Genomic DNA, 25,758 nt, shown 5'->3' with positions numbered 1-25,758 from the left:
CTGTACTTTTCTATGCTGCATCCTGTGTCTGCACGTCTCAAGGCTGCTGCTATTGTACCGTTCCTGTGCCGTGCTCTACACTACATCACTGCTGGTCGTAAATATCTTGCTCTGCACAGAATAACTGCTTGTAAACTATTGTTGTGCTGTACAAAGATAAACTAAAACAAATAAGCCGTAGATACCTGATCAATTGGAGAAATTGCTGTCACAGCTAAACCAAGTAAAACAAAGCTGCAAGTTGAGAAAAGTTCAGACAGCAGGCGTGCCAAGCAACCATCTCGAGGCTTTGCCCCCTCAGTACAAAGCTTAAGGCTTGTTCCTAGCAATGGCAATACTGTATTAAAGGGCTACATGGGTGCAGTCTGTGGAATGCTTCTGGGACCAAGCTCCTGAAGATACTCTGTTTAATATCAGTTAGAAAATGTTTGGCCATTAGGAAGTCATAGTATATGGTATCAAAATATTTGTGTGCTTTATTCAGAATATGTTAAGATGGACCTAATGGCTATTAAAGAATATGTATCATTTCTTAACTCTAATAACAATGAGGGATAAAATAGTAATCTTGAAAAATTTTCCACTCTGTTCCAGTTACCTGCTTTTCCCAAAGAGCAGCTGGTGTTTTCAGAACACTACTTTCGGCAAGAATGGTTGGATGCCACTTGCGGTTCCTTTTGTAGCAGGCCAGTTCCACACGTGCTGGGCACTGAGGAGGAGGTTCATCTTTCCCAGTATTACATTCTGGAATTGACCCACTTGGGCACCTTCCTTTTTGCAAAGAAATAAGGTCTCATCCTAAGTTTTAGACCTGTTCTTGAGATATGTTTGCTGTAGGCAGATCAGAGCAAGAGAGTCTTCTGTCTATCCAATATGGTAAGGGATTCCTCCTTTTGGAGGATGTTCTCTTTTTCCTAGAGTGGAGGCTTGAATAACTTCCAATTTCTGTAAAAGTGAAGTCTCAGATGATGATGTGTATGAGCTAGATACAGGGGGAATGCTCTAAAGATGGCCACAGATACTCAAGTATTCAGTACCAGCAAAGAAAAAGGTGTATTCAGTAGTAAATGATGTACTGCTCATACAGGAGAGATACTTGTATGTGTTACAGTTGTGTAAATGAAGCTATTTCACCACTCTAACCACAATACAGTGGATATTGTATTTAAAAATCTGTACACCAAGCTGTTTTTTGTGAGCATTTCCTAGTAGTTCTAAATAGCCCTCAACCTTTATCAGTACAAAAGGCTTGCAAGTCTGTTGACAATTTATACTTTTTTTTCCAAATGCACCTACTATTGGAAGGCTGACTGTTTTGCAGAATGAGTGTCTTTGTGAATCTCCCCATGACCCTTTTATTAAGCAGCTAGCTGTGCTCAATAGCAAAATTAATTTTAATTGTTTCAGAGCAGGTGGAATGATTTAACCTGAAGCAGAGCAATTGTTTTTATTTAAAAGCGCTCGCACCTTCCTACAGACTTCTTTCCAAATATAATTGTGACCATGAAAACGCAAATGTGATGCTTTTTTCTATAATGCTTCTGTTTCTGAAATATTCTACATAATGGATGAAGAGATTCTCTTCAGCAAAGTAACAATCCAAACGCCAGTGTATACGTGGCATGAAGTAAACAGCATTAACAATATACTCAAGCAAAAGGCAAATCTGAATGTGAATGATTGTAACTTTTTATTTCCTGGTAAATTTCATATTGACAGGCATCTGGTGAAAGGTTAATGGCTGGAATAGAAAGAGCTCCTATTAAATCCCCTTTGTATAATAATTGTACTGCCTTGCTTACCACTGAAATCTCTCCATCTACCAGAAAGAAGGCCCTGAAGTGAATCACCTGCATGTACTTGGACATTTTCTTTTTGCACAGCAAAACTAAACAAGAGGTAGCACTGAAGCCTGTTATCATTTATGGAAACATTTGTCAACAGAAAAAAAATTGGATGGTGACAAAACTTTTAAATGCAGCCTGCTGGGAAATTATCCAAGCTGGGCAAAACCCAACTTGGCTAGGATTTCAACAAAGCTCTGAAGAAATATTGTAAACAAGCAGTTCTGGACTACGTTTGCTTGTGACTAAGTTCAGCTAAAAGCTTTTATTTCTCCTGAAATTAGTTTGTCCCAAATTGAATTTCTCTCTTAGCTTTCTCTGACCACTTTTACTACTTTTTAATGTCTGCACCAGATTGCAAGACACTGTGCAGAATTGTCAGAAAGTATTTTTCTGAAACTGAACGACTGTAAGTTACAAACCAGTAGGTGAAAGGTGAGTCACGTAAGAGAAAAAGGGTAGAGACAGGAAAGAATACAATAAATTGAAAGATGTCTGCTTAATCATAATGTATTCATGGCTATTGCCTTTCCTTCTATAACCCTCCAACTAGTAAATGTCACAAGCATTGCATGACTTGCATGAGGAAGAATAACAAGCTTGTTCTTTTATATATAATTCTAAGTCTAATAAAGTAACAGTGTGCGTCTTAGACCAGGTAGTTCTCAGTACAAGTACTAGCGAATTTTTCAGTTACTACAGAAAAAACGAAATCTTCAATTTATTTTTGAAGTGACAGTGTCTCTGATTTTCATACTTCTAATCAGATGGTGCAACAGAGAATCCTGACGAGACACGTTTAGTTTGTATGAGTTACAAAGAATCAAATTATCAGCCATTTTTATTTTAAATAGCATCCTTGTTAACATATCATGATATTTGCATCCGTATAAAAAGCCAGGTGCTTTTTTAAACAGAAACGTTGGACATCCACCCGAGTTTATGCAGTCCAATTATTTGTAGCTGTTCAAATGAAGCTATTGCAACATCTGGTTTATCAAAATCCAGGTTGATAGCACATTTTAAATCAGATTTTCCACCTGCATATTTTGATGAGTATTTTAGTGCTAATAAAAGCAAAGGTTTTATATAACTGAGACTGAACAGTTTTCAGGCACTGATACCTGCTTTCCCAGTCATGGTGTGTTACAGCCTTAAAGGTTAGTGTAAAAGCCTGACATATCTTGATGGAATTTGTGAAATTTAAACTTTTTTCCTACTGAGCACCTGGCAGCAACTTAAGCTTTAGATGTCTCTTTCAAATGTATTGGATATATATCTGATGACTTTCAAACTATTCAAAAATGATAACAAGAGTTTTCAATGAAATAGTGATAAGCGAGTGGGAGTAGCAAATCCTAAATGCATTCTAAAAATCTGTGGAATCTCCCTATATCTAGAATACAGTCCAGGAAAAAATAATACTTTCAAAAAGGGTGGCTATAGTTCATGAGTTATATTCATGAACTCATCAGAATAGTTATCTTCCGAGTCCTCAGTTGTTTCAAATCCAGTCTCTGAAAAACTGGCATATGTGCTGTTCCCATCTTGAAATATTAAATAAGTACATGCTACTCATAGTTGTGCAAATCATTGTTTTTTTTCAGAGCAACATCAAAACTAAAATGCAGTAAAAATTGTTCTTGCTGTTGATAAAACAAAAATTGACCCAGAGGTTCTTTCAGCCTGACTTAGGCTCTTAGCAAGTAGCCGCCGCTATTTCAGTCCGTTAGTTCAGGTAGGTTTTACAGTGTGGAGAGAGACTCCATAAGGAAGATATGCACAGGCGTGCAAAACAATTATTTATTCTGTCATAGACAAAATAAGTAGCTAGGCTCACCTGCTAGCAGACTAAGCATTTACGTGATCATGTGTGGAGGGATCTCGGTCTCTGCTGTTCCTTACAATGGGTCAATTTTCAATGTTGCTGAGTTGCTCTTTTCCAGTTCTCTGCTTTTCTTCCTTAGGAGTTTTACATTTTTTCTTGTAAGCATTTTTCTTCTTGATTTCTTGAGCAACTATGCTCTTGAATGTTGTGCTTTTCTGTTTTATTTTAGTGTTTTTATCTTGTGTTCCTTTGGACCGTATGCATACACTCTCACACCTTAGCGACAGTTTTCTTAGCAAAAGCAAGCCAAGGTCATGTACCTGTGCTGCACCAAACTGGGCCTTGGTTTGCAGACAGCTGAGGCCCTGGGCTGAGGATTACCCAAGTGCTTCATTTATCAAATGTAAGAAGGAGAATGTTTGGCTTAAACATTTCAGGACCAACCTTTTCACTGAACTTGGTATATAATTTGCAGTAATTACGCATTTTGTATAGCTGAAAGAAACAAAATGCTGGAAAGACAGGTCCAGGTTTTAAAAACTGGCCTCTGAGTTTGAATGCTGACTTTCAAAAAAGTTGCAGCACTTCTTGGCCATGTGTTAATAGCATTCGTTCTGACTAGCAGCTTAATTGATGCTGGATCACAGTAGATCTCGATATATTGAAGCCTTTTCCAAATACATCTCCCTGGACTGGCATCTAGAGCTGAATTTCAAAAGTACTTATTAAAGACTACATTGTAATTTGTAGTTTCAAGTTGTTCATAGCCCATGAAAATCATCTTGTAGGTCCTGGGTTGTGTGCATAAAAATGCAGCTACCTGAATTAGAAAGCTTGGATAGAAGTGAGTTCAACTAAGTTGGTGGAAAAAGGATTTAGTGTCAAGACTCCTGATCCTCATCATCTAAGCATCCAATGTTAGTGCAGAAGATGTAATTGGTTATTGTTCATAGCAAAACCTCTTTGTGGAACTGCTTAGAAGAAGGATTACTGGTGGTTTTATTTTACTCTTAATTTTTAATTGCCTGTCAGATTTTGAAGGGACAGGAGTGACGTGAATCTTCTCTGAAGATCTGACCCATTGATGTTAGGGATATCACTTTTCCTGAGATCAGAATAGGATCTTAGATGTTTCTCCGTCTTGGATTTGCATATAGATAGTGACACATGGAGCAAGGTCAGCTGAGAGAGAGATGAGATTTGCGTTCTCCTGCTAGTGTTTAATCTGTAAACAGAAGGGGAAAATCATCAGTTAAAGGGCTGTCTGATTTACTGGAACTGATATTTTCCTCTGCACTAAAAAAGAGGGGGAAAAAATGTATGCACAAACTTGATGGCTCCTTTCCATATGAAGAACATCATGTCCAAATTCCTTAGATATTTTGCATAACACTATGCTAATGTGTAAATCTCTCTTGGTGGTGGTGGTGGGATTACTGAGTATAATAGCTTCATACTCTAAGTGACAGAGGTGTAGTTACTTTGGAGTGTCGTGCTTTAAGAGGCATTTGTTTCATTGCAGTTATTGGTAAGCATAATATCTGTCTCCCATTTCAGTGTTTATGAAGAGATGTTCGTTTTCCATGCTAAGATTGTTAACTCTATTAGGGTCTTCCAGAGAAAATGCCATACATACGGAAGGCAGTAACCTGGAAGTGTAACAGAAAAGATTCATGTTTGCCTTCCACTTGTATTTGATGTGAGCTGTTAGTCCATCACAATGTGCCAAATGAAATCATTGACACTATGTAGTATATACTTCATTACTGTATATGGATTTTTCTAGAAATAAGGCAATTATTTAATAGGCTTACTAGGCAACTAATAGGTTAAGTAAGCTTAGTCATTCAAGCATCTCTGAAATCAAGTCTTTGCTTCAGAAATGAAACGTACTCATTGCAAGTTAGGATGGATGAATGGAATTGAAAGCTTGGCCAGAGGTTGAGAATGATCCTCTGAGATACTAAGAACCCGTATTTAGGGAATTATTTAGGTTTTGCTGACTGTAGTGGTCTCCTAAAGCATTGGTAAGCATTTTGCTAAACAAAAATGTTTCCTTAGGTGGAGGGTTTGACAACTAACCTTATCAAGAATTTCCCTCATATTACTGTCTTAATTATAGAGTTCAGAGAAACTTCTGAACTGTTCAGCTCTGTGGGCCCAGGTCTATTTGGGATAAATCAAAATGCCATTTGGCATTCTTGCCGCTTTTAACATTCTACTAAATATGTAAGTATTTCTCAATTACAGCTATTTGCAACAGGTTCAGATTCTCTCTCACTGCCCTCATGTAACTTGGTCCTAGAAACAGATGCAACTGATAAACTTTCTGGACTTTTTCTCATACTGAATTCTATCTTTTTAAAATTCACCTTCCTCCACATATTTGACTTCTTCAAGCCAATCGTCATCCTGACCGACCATCGAAATAATTATTTTTCTAGCAGTTAACTGATAATAGGAAAATAATAAAGATAGTATCTCACTTGAAATAGCATCTCAAATGTTGACTAAATCCTGAATAATAAACAGGGGTCTCATTTTGAAGTCTTTGGGGTTTTATTTTCGTGTATAAATAATAAAATGACTTAATGGAATCTTTGATAAAATTCACACCTTTTTAACTAAAGAGATATTTCTAACTAGCTAGATCTGTCTCAGAGTCTCATTTTTATCTGCATATCTTGGGCTTCATGAAGATGAGGGGGTTTTTTTTGATAATTGCTTTGTTGTTAGTCCTCTGACACTGAGTGACAGTACTTTTCAGTGCTTGACAGCCAAATCTATTGGCGTATGACAGTCCTCATACACTGTGAGGCGTTTTCTTTCTGCCTAGTGACAGTAAGAGCTTCCAAGTTGACGGTGGGGGCTAAGACGTCTTTGCAAGTGAGAAGAAAGCTGAGAGAGGATGAGGAGGTTCTCTGTCAAAATAAAAGCATTCATTTAGTTCATTCTTGCTGCATAAAGAAATAGACAGGAGATCTGATAGCTACATGTTAAAACATGTTGTTTTATTTATGTGTTGCTTATAGAAAATTTTGTCACTCTAGCACACTATCAGGGTCCTCATGACTTGAAAATTTCTGCAGTAAATAGCTTTATGACATAGTTTCTCTTCTAGTAAGGTGATGGGTGGTATGATACAGAAAGAGCACAGTTTGCTTGTAGAGAATACATTTTAGGAAACTATTTTTTCCAAGAAATCATGAATTAATGTACATGGTATGAATTTAGGGACTTTCTGTATTCATTTAAATAAAAAAAAAAACCTCTTAGTAAACTAATGGCTCTTAAGAACTCATCTTTAATATTCTACGGTATCTGGAGTGAGTTGCTGCTTTCATTTTATGCTTTGGATACTTCCTCACTAGAAAATAATGGATTGGTTAGAAGTGCTACAATAAGTTCAAGACATCTGGGCTTATTTTCTTACAAATCAGGTGAGTAGATGGCAAAGAGATGCCTACTCTTACACAGTGCTTGCTGTAACCACACACATGGTAATATTAACTTGCTGTCTTCCAAAACAAAAAAGCTTACTTAGCTTATTCAGTTCGTAGTTAATTGCCTGTCAGGAATAACTTCAAAGAATCTGAAGATTTGGTGGTTTATATGATCAAAAGGAAGTAGGTGGTTATGGATGGATTTGGTTAATTATTGGATATTGGTGCTGTTCCTGGACGCTCCGCTCGTATATTCATGACAGTATGTCTCTACTGATTCATCTTTGTAACTCAATTCCATTGCATCAATATTTCATTTTTATTTGTGCCTTCTGTTTGTGTTTGTTTTCTGTCCCTTCCTGCCTAAATGCAAAAACTTTCACGTGTTTTGGAGACTGTCAACAGCTTCAGTCACTGCTGTCCTCTAAGACCTAGGGATACTTATCAAATATTGTCCATATATGCTGGTATACATCAGAAGTGTGCTTAGCGATGTGGCTTTTAAGAAATAGTTCTGGTCCTGATACCCTTAGTCTAGATATGTGATAGTGATCACCTCTGTTCCAGTGTTTAAATAATGAAATACTGTTTACAGAGGAGATGGAATAAAAGGGAAGAGCGGTTTGCCTACAATAGTGAATGATCCATCATTCCACATTATACAGTCTTTTACTTTCAATAAAGGCACTTTTGGGAAAAAGCACCTGTTTTTAGCCTGCGTAATGCAGCAGTTTTACAATATTACTGTACTATGAATGAATGATAATTTTTAAATTGATTTATGTGCTAACTGTAAGGCCTGATAACATTGGCTTTTTACCATCCAACTCAGGTGCTGCTGTTGCTCACAAGCGCCTAATCTTCAAAAATTTTCAGTGCCTTTGTAGTATTTTACAGCTATGATTTTCATAGTGCAGTTTTTAAGTCACTTGCATAAAATATTCAGGTGAGCTCTCTGGTTTTGAGGGGAATTTTAAGTCAGGTTTTCCTTTGGTATTCTCCATAGCATGATACTGTTGACAGCATTTTCTATGATCTGTTTTGGGTAAGTCTTTAATGAAATACCAAAACAATATTTATCTTATTTCACAGGTGCATCCATATTGGTATCCTTCTCAACCTGTGGCTTCCACTCTTAATGTTCTGCCTTTTGTTTCCCATTTTATCTCAAAGTTAATTATGAATCACAGATTGGCCCAGTAGTTGCATGCTATTTTCAATAACAAAATACTTCTTGAAATTAGTGGAAATGTTAATTACTAAATCATTACAGAGCATGGCCTGGTATTTTAAACTGATTAGTCAGATTGCAGAGAAACTAAAATAGATTATATTGATCCAAAGGCAGGGATAATACAATGTTTTGGAGATTATCACAGTGATAGCATCTTAAAATGTACAAGATTCTGCTCTGCTGCTAACAGAGTAATTGCCTCTGTATGTTATAAGCGCGAGAGTTTAAAATGAGCCTAAATTTTTGTTGCTGTAAATTATGGAATTAAGTCCTCAGAATGATTTATCTTCAGGATTTTTTAATCATCCACTTTCTTTATCATTTTTGTCTGTTCCCAGGTAACCTTCACTGGAAGTGTAACATTTCCTAAGATTGCATAAGAATACCTCAGAGGGGCAACAGTTGTGATTGCTCTCAGGTGATGTACTTGGTTGTTCTTAAAAGCAGGAAGTTAGTCCACTGGTGGGCTTTTGAAAGTTGTATTGCACAAGGTGGTTATTCTTAATAGTCTTAGGCTTCGGTTACGTACGAACTTATGGGATTTCTGTAAAAAATGTGTGATTTCATCCATGCCATTTAAAACAAATTGGCTTATTCTTCTGTCTCTTTTGTTTTCATTAATCATGTGGCACTGACATAAAGATTTTGAGCCGTGGATGTCCAACATACTCTGTCTTTGACAGTGTGGATAAATTTTAATTGCATTTTAGGAAAGAAGTGGCCGTAAAGCATCTTGCATTATGCATTATATCAATTATCTTGGTGGAGGAAACACACAAAATACATTTAATTAAAGGTCATAACCCAGCAAATCATAAAAATCCTGTTCTGAAGTAAATTGTTGCCACTAATTAGCTTTCTCATTTGCCAGTACTAGAATAAATTCAGTTGATGTCTTGTTAATATTGGTTATTTTCAGTGATATCACTGATCTTAAAAAGAGTTGAATCCAAGAGGTATAGAATACCTATATGTCCAGTCACTGAGTAGCTTTTATAACATTAAGATATATGTACATGGAAATCTTATTTTCAGTGGCTTTAATACAGTATGCTGTGGGTAATTGTATTTTACTTTAAATGGAATTAATACTTCACCTCACTCAAAGTCCAGCAAGAAATGGCACTATTTGAAACATTTCTTTTGCAATGTGTTTATCCACGGAGTTTCCATGCTATTCTAGAAGTCTAGGAACAGCAAAATTACTGAGTCTTATTTAATGAAGGTCTGAAAGTAATGAGACAGTTTTTGTAATTGGATACGAGACCTGAGACCTCTGATGTTTTAACTTGCTCCAGATCAACTTCATAACAGGCTACCAATAATGTGAAGTAAACAGGTTACACTAGTCAAAGGAAGTTTGTGTGTTCAATTGCTGTCTTGATAGAGGAGGGTCCAAAGCACACTGGACTAATTAAAATGAACACTGCGTGTCGGGGAGAATTGTTTGGTAGCTGAGGGCAGAGGCTAACATCCATGATGTTCTACTTACTTTGTATGAGTAGGGCTTCCTGAGTGTCGTTTTCAGTAGAGCAATTTTCAGAAGTGCTTAACTGGCTTACTATCTGCTCTGATTCGCCAGCTAGTTATCTGAGTGCAATTGAGAATTGCTGTTATAAAACTAATATGAGTGAAAGAGGTGAACCAAACCTGTAAATTACTTCACATATTATATTCAATTTAATGTCCTTAAAAGAATGGCATTTAAAAGGGAGAACATTGAAAACAGCATGTTATTCATGGTATTGATTTATATAATTTAATCTACATTTTAGTGGTACATTTGGGAAATAGTATAGTTACATTTACAAAATGAAATTCATGCCTGTTAGAAAACAAAATGGTAAAATGTATACTGATAAAAAAGCTTGAAGTGGCTGACTTAAAGAACTTCGGAGGAACCAAGAACTGAAATGCATCTGTTACAACTCGGAATTGTGCTACATAAAATAGACCAGAACTTGGCATTCACTTTTCATCTAATAATTGTTTATTTTATTAAGCTGGTAAAATATAAGAAGTATTTAGATTTTATTTTGTGCTAGAGTTGAATATAATGTAACTGCATATACAAGAAAGATGGTAGTACTCAGGATTTGGTATGAGGTATTTATACCGGCGTACTTTATTGTCCCAACAAAGGGAAGGATGAGAATGTTCGCTGCAGACTGGGTTAGAAGATTGTCAGAGTCGATTCCTCCCCCCACGCTGGAATGAAAGAAAACTCCCACCTACTGAGCTGCTCCTGCACCGTTGTACCCTTTTATACGCCGTGATTTCCTGCCTTTTCTTTCAGCATCTCTTACTCAAGTGCAGTCACCAGTATTTTCACTGGCTTATGAGATAACCTTGATATTTTGATTAGCAAACATAAGAAAATAACGTCTTTTGATAGGGAAAGCTGTTAAAGCAATAGAATAAATCATTTTGTAGTAAAGAAATATTAATCGTAAATCAAGTCTCCTATGCTCACTCCTCTCTTTTTGTTGGATGGCAATCAAAACATGCTGTGGGATGTATATATTTGTGTGTGTATATATATATAAATAAAAAATATATATAAAATATACCTAAATATTTTAAGTATAATATTTATGGTAGTATGCTTTAAAATAGGTCAGAAACAACCAGGATGGAAAGTTGAAGATAACTGCTTTTATGAAGTAAGGTAGAGCGCACACAGACATCCCAAAGATAAATGCATATGCCACGTTCCGGACAAGGCAGTAGCAGATGGTCACGTCACCTCCCCTTTTAACCATCTGAGGCATTTAAAGAAATGAGAAACAGGTGGTTTCCTCTGTTGTGGGACAGGAAGGGAATATAGGTGGAGGCAAGGGGACTGAACAGACAGTTGTGTAGAAAGTTCTGCCGGATCTGTTGAGTTCATGGAGTAGCCTTTTCAAATTAATGTATCTCCTGTAAGTACACTCCTGATCTCTCTTATTTTCCAAGAGCTGTTTGAACTGTAAGCTCTACGAATCAGCTAAGCAACTTGTATAACAGAAATGAAATAACTACCTAATTCAGTACATAATAAAATCAACTACAGTGTAGCCTGAGGCACAGTGATAACGTATTATCGGGTGCAGTTCACAGATACGAGAAAAATATCTTTAGCCTAATAAAACATGTAGTCGTAACTAATCCCTTCCAATATCTGAGTGACAGTAAATACTTCACATCAGTTTCTCATCATGTACTTTTTAGTTTTTGTTTGTTGCTGCAGGTTCACATGGATTTATTTAAGATTCTTCTGTTTTGGAGGCGTACTCTGCACATTTGCTGAGATCAGTGGACTTCATCTTCTGTATTGAAGCCACTGTTTTAGTTAGATGGTGACATGAGAAGAGGCAGGAAGTCCATTAACATTCCTGAAACAGAGTCTTGCATAAAATGCCTATAATAGGAGTGTAATGAAAAGTGTAGGTTTGCTTCTGTAATACATGTTCACTGTCCTCTTTGCGTGTCAGTGCTCTTAGCAGTCTGTGCCATACGCAAGGGCACAGTTAACATGGGTTTAGAATACCTCAGGGTAGTATTTTAAAAATTGTATCAGCCCAACAACAGTCTTGTGGAAGCTGATGGAAGTTTTATATAAAATGTAAAGGAGCTCAATATGGCAGTGTTGAATGCTTTTCGAAGTCATGCATATGGCTGATAGTGCTATAGTCTGGGCTTGAAGGTGATCCAGGTGTTGCTCTTGAATTTACTTTAGGGCTTGCCAGGCAGTGCGCACCCAGTGTGCCGAACTGTCCTGAAAATCCAGGCTCTGCTTCTCTTCACAGACACACTGACTAAATCCTGGATTTGAGTGTGGTCTTTCTGTATTTTGAGTTTTTTAGATTTGACCCAAATATGTGCGATATTTCCTGCTATTTTCTTACCTAAGAACAATGAATCATGAGGCGAGATCTTCTTAGGACAGATCACATAGCGAAGCAGGGTTGGCTGTTCTGCATTCCAGAGAGAGGTTTGGCGAAAAAAATCTGTGTTTGGTAGTGCTCTGCAGAGGGCAAAGAGAAGTATTTCAAATATCCTACAGAAATTTATGCTGCAGAAAAGTGCTGTATAAAGTCATGGATATTTTGTCATTGCACAGTTAATACTGCCATGTTGATCAGTTGTGGTGAATCCAGAAATAATGTTTCCAATTTTATCCTGGTTTTGTCTGTAGGAAGCATCCAGATGGGGCAATTAAGATGTTCATAAATACCTGCATTAGGGAAGCTGATAACGGAACAAAATAGAATCTAGACAAGGACCTCAAAAAATACTCTCTTTCCTAGAAACAACAGATGAGTTCAATATTTCTCTTATTCTAGAGGAATAAGAAGTGAAGATGGGAAAGTTCAAGATGAGAAATTACAAGGCAGCCAACATGAAGTGATATATCATCCATTACAGGATTATAGCTACTTCTTTAGGAAAGAAATCAATGTTAACCCACATATGGAATCCAATACAGAGGGATTTGAAGGATCAGATACAGGTCAGAAGTATATCATATTTAATATGGGTGAAAATTAGAGATATGATCATTGCTGTTCTCAAAGTAACTTTAGGAGTTTTGTGTCCAGAGAGGTATTATCACCTTGGAGTGATATCTCCAGAATCTAAATTCTTAGTTAAAATAGGTGTTCAACATACGATTTACAACGTTTCTCAGATTTCCAAAATAACATGAAGGGGAGACTATTTTAAATTATATTGCCATAAGAAGATGATTGCAAGAGGAACAGAGAAGTGATTGATAACAAGTAGATTCATTTGTGAAACATATTACATCATACAGCCCTCTGTTCATACGTATTAAAACAGTGATGTTGCTAGGTGGACCTAGGACTCCCCAAGACATAGGCTGTCACAATTGTGCAGGCATTTGGAGGAGAAAGCATGGCAAAAGATACCATGCAAGTTATTGAGCACGTTTTAGTAACTGTATTTTTTCATTAGATAAAGAAAAGTGAGTAAGAAGGATATGAAAGTGGAAGCAAGAAAGCATGGATAAGCAATGAAGAGGAGCAACAATTAGATGTTTTCTTCTGTCTTGTCTGGAGCCCATCTGTTTCTAACCCCTGTTGTATGATGGTAATGAAAGAAGGACGGGGCTCTCTGTTGAGAGGGAGGGCTGCAGATTCTCGTCTGTTGCACACAACTAGTTATAAACTGTTGTTAAACTTCAAATGGATTCTTTTGAGTTTCAGCTTAAAACAAAAAAATTGTACACTGGTGACCTCATGTTGATGAGGTAGGCGAGGATCAGACAGGATCTTGTCTAAGAAAACACGTCAATATTTTGGCATAAGTTCCGGAATCCTAATGCATAGTGTCTCCCTAGGCACTTAACTCCGCAGACCACAGCTTTCCTTGTGAGGTGGGGTAAAGAAAGCTATTGCAGGCAATACCGGATAATGTATGGGGTTGGATATGTCAACAGCTGGATGTACAAGATGAATTTTCATATTTTGCATTTCTAAAATCTCTCTCATCTGGGATGAATTCTTCGTGGGAGAGAGGGTTGTTTCTTCTTGTAGCCAGGGCAAGAGACATCCCCTTACACTGGACACTGTGTGCTGGAGGCTATAGTAGAATATTCTTTCATATCCCTAGGTGCCTATGGTAGAATACTAGTAACATAGTACTGCTAGGCATTTGAGGAAATCCCTATCTAAGAATGTTTTGTTCTGAGGGTTTATGCATTCAAAACACAGGAGACATTTTAGACACTGATAGGATTCAGACTTTGAAGCCTTCAAGGACTTAAATACAGTGTAATATTTGTTAGGCACTCTTAGAAAAGTATTTAAAAATCATGTGAAACTCAGATCTTTCTGACCAGGAAGAAAAACTCAAAAGGCAAATTGCTAGCTTTAGAACAATAACAAAGTATGACTTTAATCAAAGAGGAGAAAAGCTTTAATGTTCCAGGGAAAGTTCTGAATGACAATTTAAATGCAGATAATCTGGTCAGTTTCCAGGTCTAAATCCAGGTTATGTTATGTTATGTACTGAACTGTGTGAGTTCTTTGCACGGTTTATTTGTTACTACTATTTATCCTTAGGCTTGCATCTTGTGCGGGCTGCAGAGACTCAGTCAATTAGTGAGGGTAGGTGGGTAGATGTCTCAAGGATTAAGGCACTCGGATACCTATTTGTTAATCATGCAAATAAGTAAGGAACAGCAGATGCCAGGATCTGTTGTTACCTGGTTACCAGGGACTGTGACTCAGAGGCTTTTGATCTTTTATCACCATGCAGAAGTTTCTACTCTGAGTCTCAAAATAACTGTACCTTTCATTATTTAATTCTTTATTGGTGTTTTTTTCTGATACAAATTAAAAGAATAACTTGTTTTTTTATGCATGTATGTGGCTACTGTAGTCATATTTTAAAAGCAGATTTAATTTTGAGAGTTTCTCAATTTTCGTATGTGATTTTTTGTAAATCCCTGTTTAAAATGGGAATTTTGTCAAACAAGAATAAATTTAAGTACAGTCTGTGTGTATATTTGTGTAACAAATTATTCAGCTTGTATCATACCATGAAAATGGCACTGAAATTTATATAAGAAGAAGATGCAATTATTGAATTTACTGAGCGAGTTATGGAAAAATATTTTTGAAGGACAGGGACAAAAAGTTAGAGGTAAATTACTAGTGCAGCTAATAATTCTGCTATCGGAAAATATTCTTACTCCTTATAAAGAATACAAAAACTAGATGTAATGAAGTACAAAAGGTAGCAAAAGCTAATTTTGCTGAAAGCCAACAATACTGGAATTAATATGGTTTTACGCATCTTGAGTTAGGTTGTCCTGTGTAAACGGCATGTTTAGCAATCAAATTCCCCTCCTCTTCCAAAGGATCGGTGTCTGGTTTCCTTGTTAGCATTGTTTCTAGGAATGCCTATTTCAAGGCTTTAAAAAACCTTTTTGCATAAAATTAGAAGAGAAAGTGGTGCCAGGAGCAGGAACTTGGCATGGAAAATATCAGCTTTAAGACTGTCAGGCCAAGCTCTGAGAATCATGGTTGTGTGATGGAAAATATGAGGAAAAAGTAATTCTGAAATAAGCAGTAGAGTTGAATAAATCTATTTTTAAAAAATTTTGGTATTGTTTCTTTTTTTTTTCTTTTAAAAGGTATAGCAGTTAACAATGGTTTCCACTGGAAATGTGAAAAATCTCTTCCCAATAGATAAAGGATTGTGGTAAGCAGAAAGAGAAGAAAGCTCTTGAAACCTCAAAATACCAGACTTGAGAGGCATGACGTGTATGCAGAGAGTTAACTCTGCATAGATTTTGAATATATTTGGGTTTTGCACTCTTTGAATTCTGTTAGGATGGTTGTTTTTCTGAAGTCTGTTTAATAAAGAGATGAAAGTTTAGGTATAACCAGAATAAAGCTAAGCTTGATGGCATATTTCCACTTGGCTGATAAAATGCAAAAGAATGCGGTTATACAGGAGTATGGGAACAACATTTTCCTAATAGTGCAAGTTTTCTCTCACCTCAATAGAGATAAGGTATAATCTGTTACAATGAAAGATATGTGGAGTATGTAGAGGAGAAATACTGAAAACAACTTTGATTTTTGATGCAAGTTTAGGATGGATTTTTTTTTTCTTTGGTAAATGGGTAGGGCAAGATAAGAGTAATCCCAGACTAATGCTGATAAATGTCATGCCATATGGTCTGTATGTGCCAGAATTTTGTATTGTTGCTTGTAAAGAAAAACTGTTGTGTATTTGTAAGGCTTGTTTTTTTAAAATCTTCAGCTTCTTTTATCTCAGCCCAGTTTGTCTCAGTGTACAGACCTCTGAAGAGGAGAGGAAAGAGAAATCTAGAAAATAATCTATTTTATTCATTTCAGTGCAATAATGTTAGGAATTTGATGTTTATTATGTTGAGACCTTTAAGGATTTGAAGCAAACAAAAAGGTCTATTCCTATTGTTCCCTGATAATTTATCTCCAATTTTTAACTCTAGAAAGTCTCCAGATACAGCTGTAAACCTGTCAATGAAGTCAAAACTTTCTAAGAACTTGGGACCTTATAATTTTATCTCAAGGTATTGTGAATGCAGGAATCTGAGGAGTAAGAAAAATCTGTTTGATATCAATTGATGTGGAATATTAGAAGTAATTAGTTTAAAAAAAATAGAAAGATATACTGGCATTTTTGTTCTTTTCCTTTGAATCTGTCATCCATGTGGTTAGGTCAGTACCTGCTTTTTTTATTCCTTAGATGAGTAATTCCAGTCATTTAAAGTACTGGATTGAGAACAACTGAATCTAAACAAGACAGCCTTCTCCATATGTTTTTCAATATAGAGTATAATAAAGGGTTTTTTTGTTTTTTTGTTTTTTTTTTCCTTCTGCCATTCTCTCCTGTAGTTCCCATTGTCCATTTTGGTCTTTTAGATTGAACTTAGCAGTAGATTCACTCCCTGCTTATTTCATTTTTATTTCTACTGGAACCAGATCCTACAAATCTTACAACATCTTATGAGTTAAATGAAGTTAATGGGTTGTTGATAATTAATACTTTTATTGGAGGAGCATTATCATAACTCAGGAGTAATTAAGAGAACAGTCATGTTTTATTCTTATTTTTCTCATGATTCCTAAACTATGGGTGCTTGATACTGAAACAGGTTTTGGGGGGGGGAGGGGGGGGCAGGCGGCGGCCTAATAAAATACTCTATCATACATTGTATATTTTTTGCTAGCATGCGTATCTATAAACTGTATCTCTACATTTTTTTAAGTAATATATCAAGTCCCACTGACTTCTCTAATTTATTTCAATTTTCAACCTTATTTTTAAAGGAATTAGAAAAGCCTTGTTTTATGTTTTTTATGTTGTTTAAGATGCTCCATGGGATGACCAGTGAAACACATCTGTCCTCCTATGCTGAATGACCAGTAAAAGTTGGTGTGCTATTAAGACCAACAAACAGGTTAGCTATACAAATCCAAGTTCCGATAAAAGCAGAAGAAAAGAAAAATTGGCCTTGTAGTAAAAAGTTGTATATTTGGGTCTAAATGTTCCTTGTTATTTGTTTGATTGCTTCTCGCCTCTTAAACCACCAAGCAGACATTTAATTTCTATGACTGCTCTTAAATATGTTTTTAGAAAACATGGCCCTTTAGACAGGAAATCATATGCACCTTTAATTAGCCCAGTCATCAAAATCAACTGCTTTGTACTTGTCTCATTTTAAGTAAACCTAAGCCTCCTCTCATATAAGATGGGGGTACAAATAGTTAGTCTTCAGCTTAGGGTATATGACAAAGAAACATCATGTGACCTTGGAAATAAATCAGTCATTCTTTTCAGTCATTTTCATTCTTTGTTTTATATTCTTAGCAAGAAGTAGGGATTATTTCTCTCATCCTAGGAAAAAAATACTTATTTCTGTAATGGATGTTCTTCAGGGGAAAGTGCTTTACTCTTCTCGAATGTTATAAGTAGTAGTGGGTTTTTTTCTTTTCTTTTTTTCTGCTGTGCACAAAGGTAAAGTAGAATGTGGAATAGAAAATAAATGATAAAAGTGCAATATTTTCTTGGTTGGAAGGCATCTGGAAAGATGATAGCGTAAGTCCGTACTGTCTTATGTTTCTGGTTAAAAAACTTACTCAGTTCCTTTAAAAGAAGAAAAGTCATCTGTCATGTTATGTCCTTCTGGTATTCCTTTGAGCTATCAGTTAGTGTCAGGCTTGACTGTCCCATCCTCCATAAAAGGCAAGTTTCTTGGACTTTGTCTTTTTGCTCTTTTCCCCCAAAGTTATGATTATATCGAGGCATTTTTAATATGCTAGCATTAAATAGAGAAGCGTGACTGATGTATATGGTTTTTTTTATCAGCTTGGCTGCAGTTGTCCTTAGTCAAACAATGCATTCATTTTCTGAGCTATTTGATACCTCGTTTTGACAACGAGTGTAGTTGAAACACTTAGACCCACTTGGTGACCTGATTAGTGTTTTGAATGTCACTATGGAGTGATGCACAATCGTATATCCTAATGGTGCATCTTATATTTTATAGACTTGTCTCCTTCTATAATTGTTCTGTTAATGTTCTTTGTGCTGCTGATTATGTATGTGACCCTGGGAGATTGCTGTCAGTAATAGTCAAACTGCTGGCAATAGGAATTGTCTCCATGAACATGAAAGCTATTTCTGGGTTGCCAACGAATAGGAATTTCTCCTACTGTTAATAGTGATGTTTTGTATCGGTGTTATCTCCTCCACAGGACAAAACAAAAAGTACTGTAAAAGGACGTAATTACAGCATGATAAAGCTGATTTATGTGGTAGGAAAACATTTGGTTTCAAACGAAGAAAGAATAGCTTTAAAAATAACAAGAGGAAATTAACTGGAGAATTTTTCAAAATGATAGTTTGCAGAAAGCTGTAAGAATAAAGTTCTTTGGGACCAAGATACAATTTGAAAATACCACTGAATTACTCTTACTTAGCAAAAGATTCCAATCTTGGGTATAGTGAGTTGTACATATGTTTACTACAGTCCAAGCTATTTGGTCATTTAGATGAAATAGGGGAAAAGATGGTGAATAACCTCTTTTCTCCTCTTTCATGGTGCCCGACTAGAATTTCTGATTAATGGTTTTAAGATAGTCAAGTAAGGATTCCTTTTTTACGTCCTGAAAAGGTAAGTTTTATGGGCAAGATGACAAGATGTGTTGGACTTTTCAGCTAGCTTTGTCATGGATCTTTGCCTGTAACATCAAGTCTCAGAGAACCCCAAATTATTTCTTGGAAATTGCTCATTGTGCATTTTAGATAATTTCATGACATTTAAGTGTGAAGACTGTAAACCCATCATTCTTCTACTATGGGGAAAATGTGGAATACTCCAGACAGTATGTATTGGTCATTTGGAACAGCTAGCCCTCTGCTCTCTCACTGTGCTGCAGTGAGACCCATAAGCTTCATTCCAAAATATTCTCTGCATCATGTGAGAGAATCTTGAAATTTGGATTGACATGTCAGGAAAGGTGGAGTGGCAGCTGTCTCCAGTTGATTTTGAATCTCCATGAGGTTAGTAGCTGATGGTATGAAAGTCATTAGTAATATAATGGAATGCATTAGGAATGTTTGTGTAACCCACTTAATACCTATACTGAAGTCAGAGAAGTTATTCATGTTGGTATTCTATGCTCTGGCTTTCCACACAGCAATTGGTTGCCAGTGTACCTTTGCAAATTGCTGGTGAAAATTCCCAAAGCAAGCTGAAGCAGATGCAAAAAGATACCGCTTCTATGTCTACTCTCTTGCTTCTATGTCTACTCTCTTACGGTTTTTTGGGGGTTTTTTCATACTTCATATCTCTTTGAAGACAGGTAGCTCCCCTTCTTTCCTCTTTGAGGTGTTTTGAATTAGCCCATTTCAGACTGATGAATGGAGAAAGTTACAGCCCATGGTGACAGCACCATCAGAATGCTAAGTTCATGCTCATTGCTCAAGTGCTGTGCAATGCTTTTTATTCTCTGAGGCAACCAGAGAAGTAGTGTTCATTTTTACATATTATCAAGCCAATTTACTTGCATAAGTGTGGGACGTGCAGTACAGCTCCTGACGAAAAGCCTATTGAATAAGACAGGTGCCAGCGTACCTGCTCACTCCTGGACAGCCTTAGCTTCACCATCTACACTTAATGGGTAGTGTTCAATCTTGGACTGATGTCAGTTTGAGGGCTTCCTGTCTCATTGGCCTTTGCTGTTTCCATGGAAGATTTTTCCTGTGTGTGTATATAGTGAGTATATTCAAGTATTTCATCCACAGAAATAGAATGTATTTTCTTGCTAAAGAATGAAACAATTCTACTTCTGATGAAGCAAGACCAAAAACATAAATATTTTACTCTATGGAAAAATGAATAAAAAACCTGAACCCTAAGCAAAACTTCTTTTCCATTAAACTTCCCTTTCCTGTTAGCCAGTGAACCATTAAAAAAAAAAAAATCCTTGTTAGTAATCTGTCTGTAACCTGGCACTCCTTTTTTTTCTACCCAGCCTATGAGCTGTGACAACGCAACGCTCTTTGCTAGTAAATCTGAAACCCTTAAGAGTCTGCAAGACTCTTAAGTCTCAAGTTTAGAAATCAAAAGCACAAAGCATGCCATTCAGCTTTCTAATTTGAGAGGTGAGGTTACTGAAAAATTATATTCTTTAGGTTCCTGCTGTTCTAGTACAACACCTACGAAGCACCTTAGCTACTGTAGTAGAGGAGAAACCAGCACTCCTTAAATATATTTACATTTTTAAGAATTCTGCCCCTTTTGGTTGGTTGGCAGCCTTTCTTTTAGAATAAAATATAACTCTTTGCTGGGCTAAGCTTTACTCCTAAAAGTACTTTGACTCTCAGAACTGCCTGTTTAAGCCTCTAGGAGTGTATCCTTTTAATTTGGAAGCATTGCAAGTTTCTTTAATTCAGAATCAGTGAATTCATACTTTTTTATATTAATTTATTTTTAAACAAAAGTGATACTCAGCGCTTGGCCCAGTATTACTTTCTCTGTTCATTTCTTGGCAACTCTGGACAGGGTCTGTATTTGGACAATAGCTTTGTACTTTCTTCAAAGCTTGATTTGGAACGCCTAACAGAAAGTACCACATATTTCCAAAGGGGTCTTCTGTGTTTTCTTACCCAGTGGTGGTGTGGTGGGTTTCTTTTTTTTTCTTTTTTTTTTTTTTTTTTTTTTTTTTTGTAAAGAAGTGCTTATCTGAAGTGAACTGAGTGCAGGCCCAGACTTATTTGGGTGCATTTAATACTGCCTGTTTGACCGTAATATTATTTTTCACAGTAGAGCTCCTGCAGATGACTCAAATACAGACATAACTGTAGTTTTATTTGCATACAACTGTTACCAACTGTTTTAGAGCAAATCTGTTTCCCTTATTTCCTGCTGCTATTTTCTAGTCCTTTTCTTTCTCCCAAAGTAAAGAATAATGAAAAGGTATTTCTCTTTGACAATATAAAAGATATTTTTCAACAGGCTATCTACACACTTCTATAAAATTTTGTGAAGTATGAGGTCATTATCATGTATGTCTCTGAAAAGCATAGAGAAATCAAGGACAATGTCATAAAATTACTCTCAGTTTCATGTTAAAGCTCTGCTAGATAATATAATTAAATATTAAAAAGTTAGGTTGTGATAATATAAAAAGTATGACAGAGCAAATAATAAAGACATTTGGACTTTGCCATGTGGCCTTTAGTCTATTGTGTAAAATGTAACTGCCAAAGAATTTTTATATTGCTGATGTATATTAATTGCTACCTAACTTTGTACTTTTTATATTTTTCATGTAGCTTAGAGCATGCACATGCTTGCATCTTCTATTTTGAATATTTTTGTTTTGAACAGAATGACATAACTTTGTGGGCTATCATTTTTATACTGTGGAATGTTTAACAACAATAAAAAAGTATCTGTATGCTATTCAGAAGGTATTTAACAACAAGTTTGCCCTGAGAACTTTAATGTCAGATTTCAGCCTCATGCAAATGAAAAAGGCTGAATTTATAAACCCCTCAAAGATCATGATTTTAATAGGAATGTCTAAAAGATTTCTGAAAGCCAGTATAGTAATCCATTTTATGTAGCACCACCAAAGACCACACAGTCCTGAAGGAACTAAGCTGTTGCCCTAGCCGACAAGCCTTTTCCTATGGATGTGCTTGGTTCGCTTATCAGAAAGCTGCTTAGAATTCTCCAGTTCTAGGGCTAACTGGTGTCATGCCGTCATTGTCATTGTTTTCCAGCATCTTCAGTTTAAAAAGGCTCTTAAAAAAAATGACACTTGTGATACCATTACATCTATTTAGAGTCTCATATCTTTCTCCTCTGGTTTATTCTGTGTTCCCCAGTTATGTTAAAGGATGTTTTTGTACACTTCACTGTCCTGTACAAAGTGAGGGGTTTCTCTGGCGTTCCATGGCTGTCCTAGAAATTCCTTAAAAAGCTCACCCACAAAGCCCTATCCTACATCTAAATTATGCTAAGGTATTTCTTTTGAAATGCACCACCATAGTGAACCTCTGCTCATTAATGAGAAGTGAAAGTTGCTGCATTTTGAATGAGCATAAATAGGAATGAGCATAATAGCATTAATTGTTGTACATGCCTGACGATAATGCTGTGTCCAAGTGTACCTGCAAGAGTGGAAAAACCTGATCTAGCTCTTAACTGTGGGGTGTTCATGTTAAACTGCTCTTGATCCCTCAACTTTTTATTTCTTTTGGAGTACATAGGCTTTTGTGATTTGACATTTGTTTTATTTTTTTTTTTTTGTCAGCTGTTCTGTGGAGTGTGTGTTCCTTAGTGTTTGATGACTATGTTAGCCCTGCTGTTAATTTAAACCCTATGAACTGCTTTTTTGTACTGTGTCGTATCTTGCAGTCTTCTCTGTAGTAGGCCTCTTTTACATTTATTTGGAAAGTAGAATATTTCTAGAAATCTGTGACTAACACTTCCGGTACCTAGAAGTCTGTATTCTTTGGGCTACTGCTTTACTTCCAAGCTTGTATCTGTTTACAGGCTGAAAAGACAGTGACATGTAGAAGGAGTGGAGGTTAGGAATGGGATTGCAAGTATTGGTTGTCTGTATTTTTCAGTTTAGACACGGCCTTAGTTATACTAGTCATTGATCTGAAAAGTACAGCTGGTACTGCGTATGTTCAGACATAGCCGGTAAATATGCAAGTATCATACAAAAGGTACTGTGTATCAAACATCCTAGCCGTGTGGCTTTTTTTGCAGAATTAAGATGGAGGGAAAAGTTACCTATTTCATGAAGTACAGTTTATAGAGATATAAGGAGTCTTGTACTCCCTGCTGGGGAGTTTTGCCTGAGTTAGGAATAAAGGATCTGGCCCAAATGGAATACACTGGAAAATGCCTGGAGACAGTAACAATTTCATTTTATTTAGTGTGAGCCCAGAAATACTCCATAATTACTGACAGGTGCCCTAGAATTGGACACTAAAATTGCCTATGTAATTGTAGATATGTGTATCCATTTTGATTTTAACATCAGTTCACACAAAATGTGTGTCTCTAGTCATCGCATAATTATATATAAAGAGACTTTACGAGATACCTATTATTTCCTCAGGATCCATTACAGTCTATCACACAAAATATGTATTCAGTTTTTTTAAACTACGTATTATAAGGATTTTCAAAATAAGGGTTATTTACCCAATAGACTGCAAAGATTTCTTTGGAATCACTGTAAATAGATACTCATCTCCTGTTTAGGGAAATCTGAGACAGCGTATCATGAGCTGCACTGACTAGTTCCTGTATAAAAAGACATGGGGGTGGAAAGATTCCGTTAGCGCAGGGTTTAGCTTGACTTATCGGTAATCTCAAATACAGATTGCTTGCAGTCAGGCCACAGTTTTTCTCATAAAGAAGAAACCCACTAAGTAAAGAGGAATGAAGCTGGAAGCTGAACGCAATGAATAAGGTTCAGTAGAATCCAGACCGGGCTGTACTGTCTCGGAACGTGTGAAAGGGTAACTTTCAGATCCTGTTGGGACTAACAGTCATAGCTATCGTCTGTAGTTCTTGGCGATTTCGCACATACTGTTTGGGAAGCGATTCACAGTGGCTATATTAGGCAGGCTTGTGTTCTTAGTTGACTCCTGGAGAAGCCTCTTTTTCTCCTTTGACTGTAGCGGGAATCTAATGAGATTAATGTCTCCATGCTAAATTTAGTTTGATAATATTTGTCTTTTCCGTCTTGCTAGATACACTGCATGTTTACTTAGATATACGTAAGTTGATAACTTTGTAGATCATTTTTAAACTTTTCATTTCAGAAATGCTATGTTTTAACAGAAGAATGTTTCTCTTGGTGATATACTATGAATGAATGTTGTCTACCTTGATTTCAGTAAGGCTTTCGACACTGTCTCCCATAACATCATCACAGACAAGTTGATGAATTACGAGCTAGGTGAGCAGACAGTGAGGTGGATTGAAAACTGGCTGAACGGCCAAGTTCAGAGTGTTGTGATCAGTGGCATGAAGTCTATTTGGAGGCCAGTGACTAGCAGTGTACGCCAGGGGTCAATACTGGGTCCAATACTGTTCAACTTCTTCATTAATGATCTGGATGATGGGGCAGGGTGCACCCTCAGCAAGTTTGCTGATACAAAACTGGGAGGAGTGGCTGATACACCAGAGGGCTGTGTTGCCATTCAGAGGGACCTCGACAGGCTGGAGAGATGGGCAGAGAGGAACCTCCTGAAGTTCAACAAAAGGAAATGCCAAGTCCTGCATCCGGGGAGGAAAAAACTCTTGCACCAGTACATGTTGGAGGCAAAGCAGCTGGGCAGAGAAGAACCAGGGTCCTAGTGGACAACAAGTTGAACATGAGCCAGCAATGTGCCCTTGTGGCCTAGAAGGCCAATGGTATCCTGTGCTGCATGAGGAGGAATGTTGCCAGCAGGTCAAGGGAGGTGATCCTCCCCATCTACTCAGCCCTGGTGAGGCCTCATCCAGAGTGCTGCGTCCAGTGCTGGGCTGCCTGGGACAAGAGAGAGAATGGAGCTATTGGAGCAAGTCCAGCGAAGGGCCACAAAGATGATGAAGGGACTGGAGCTTTGGTCAGATGAGAAGAGGCTGGGAGAGTTGGGACTGTTCAGTCTGGAGAAGAGAAGGCTCGGGGTGGGGGGGGGGGGTTATCAATATTTATGTAAATATTTGTTGGGAGGGTGTAAAGAAGATGGAGCCAGACTCTTCTCAGTGCTGCCCCGTGACAGGGCAAAAGGCAGTGGGCACAAACTGAAACATAGGTCTATCCGAATCAGAAGAGAAATTTCTTGACTGGGAGGGTGACTGAGCCCTGGAGCAGGTTGCCCAGAGAGGTTGTAGAGTCTCTATCTTTGGAGATACTCAAAAGCTGTCTGGACACAATCCTGGGCAGCCTGCTCTAGCTGCCCCTGCTTGAGCAGGGGATGGGGGTGTGGGGTGGGGAAGGTGGTGGCGATGTTGGACTAGATGATCTCCAGAGGTGCCTTGCAACCTCCTGCATTCTGTGAAATGTATAATTGGTTGTTATGGTGTGGCGGACAGATGAGTGAACTTTTGCCTTAAACATTTCTTGGTACATAAGGTGCAAGCAAACCATAACCCTGAACAAGCCATCTATTCCCAGCGGGAACAGGACTGAGCTGCTGCGACCCCCGAAATGGTCTCCCTGCAACCATTCGGGACACACCAAGCCTGCGCTGAACCAGACCACGATTGGGCAGAGACTTTGGGACCTGGACTGTAAATTGCTGCTGCTTAGCATAACTTCTATAAAACTTGCTTAGCATGAGTAGCTAAATTTGCTGAAGCCTTAGGCCGCACTCCCTAGTTCAGTG

General features: G+C 37.2%; 1 protein-coding gene across 2 annotated transcripts in view; it reads left to right on the top strand.

Annotated features, from left to right (window-relative positions):
- The window catches only part of TENM2 (teneurin transmembrane protein 2), a 1,579,923-nt gene that overhangs the window by 519,392 nt on the left and 1,034,773 nt on the right, over positions 1-25,758 (top strand). The window contains exon 5 of one of the 2 annotated variants that reach the window (XM_064520848.1): positions 8,688-8,767. The exons of the other annotated variant lie outside the window; for it this stretch is intronic. The gene's annotated coding sequence lies outside the window, so the exon portion shown is untranslated. The remainder of the gene's footprint in view (positions 1-8,687; positions 8,768-25,758) is intronic. 2 annotated transcript variants of the gene reach the window in all.

The sequence above is a fragment of the Dromaius novaehollandiae genome, chromosome 15 (assembly GCF_036370855.1).
Source record: "Dromaius novaehollandiae isolate bDroNov1 chromosome 15, bDroNov1.hap1, whole genome shotgun sequence".
Lineage (NCBI taxonomy): Eukaryota > Metazoa > Chordata > Aves > Casuariiformes > Dromaiidae > Dromaius > Dromaius novaehollandiae.
Note: the sequence above shows the minus strand (reverse complement) of the source record. Positions and strands in the feature narration are given on the sequence as shown.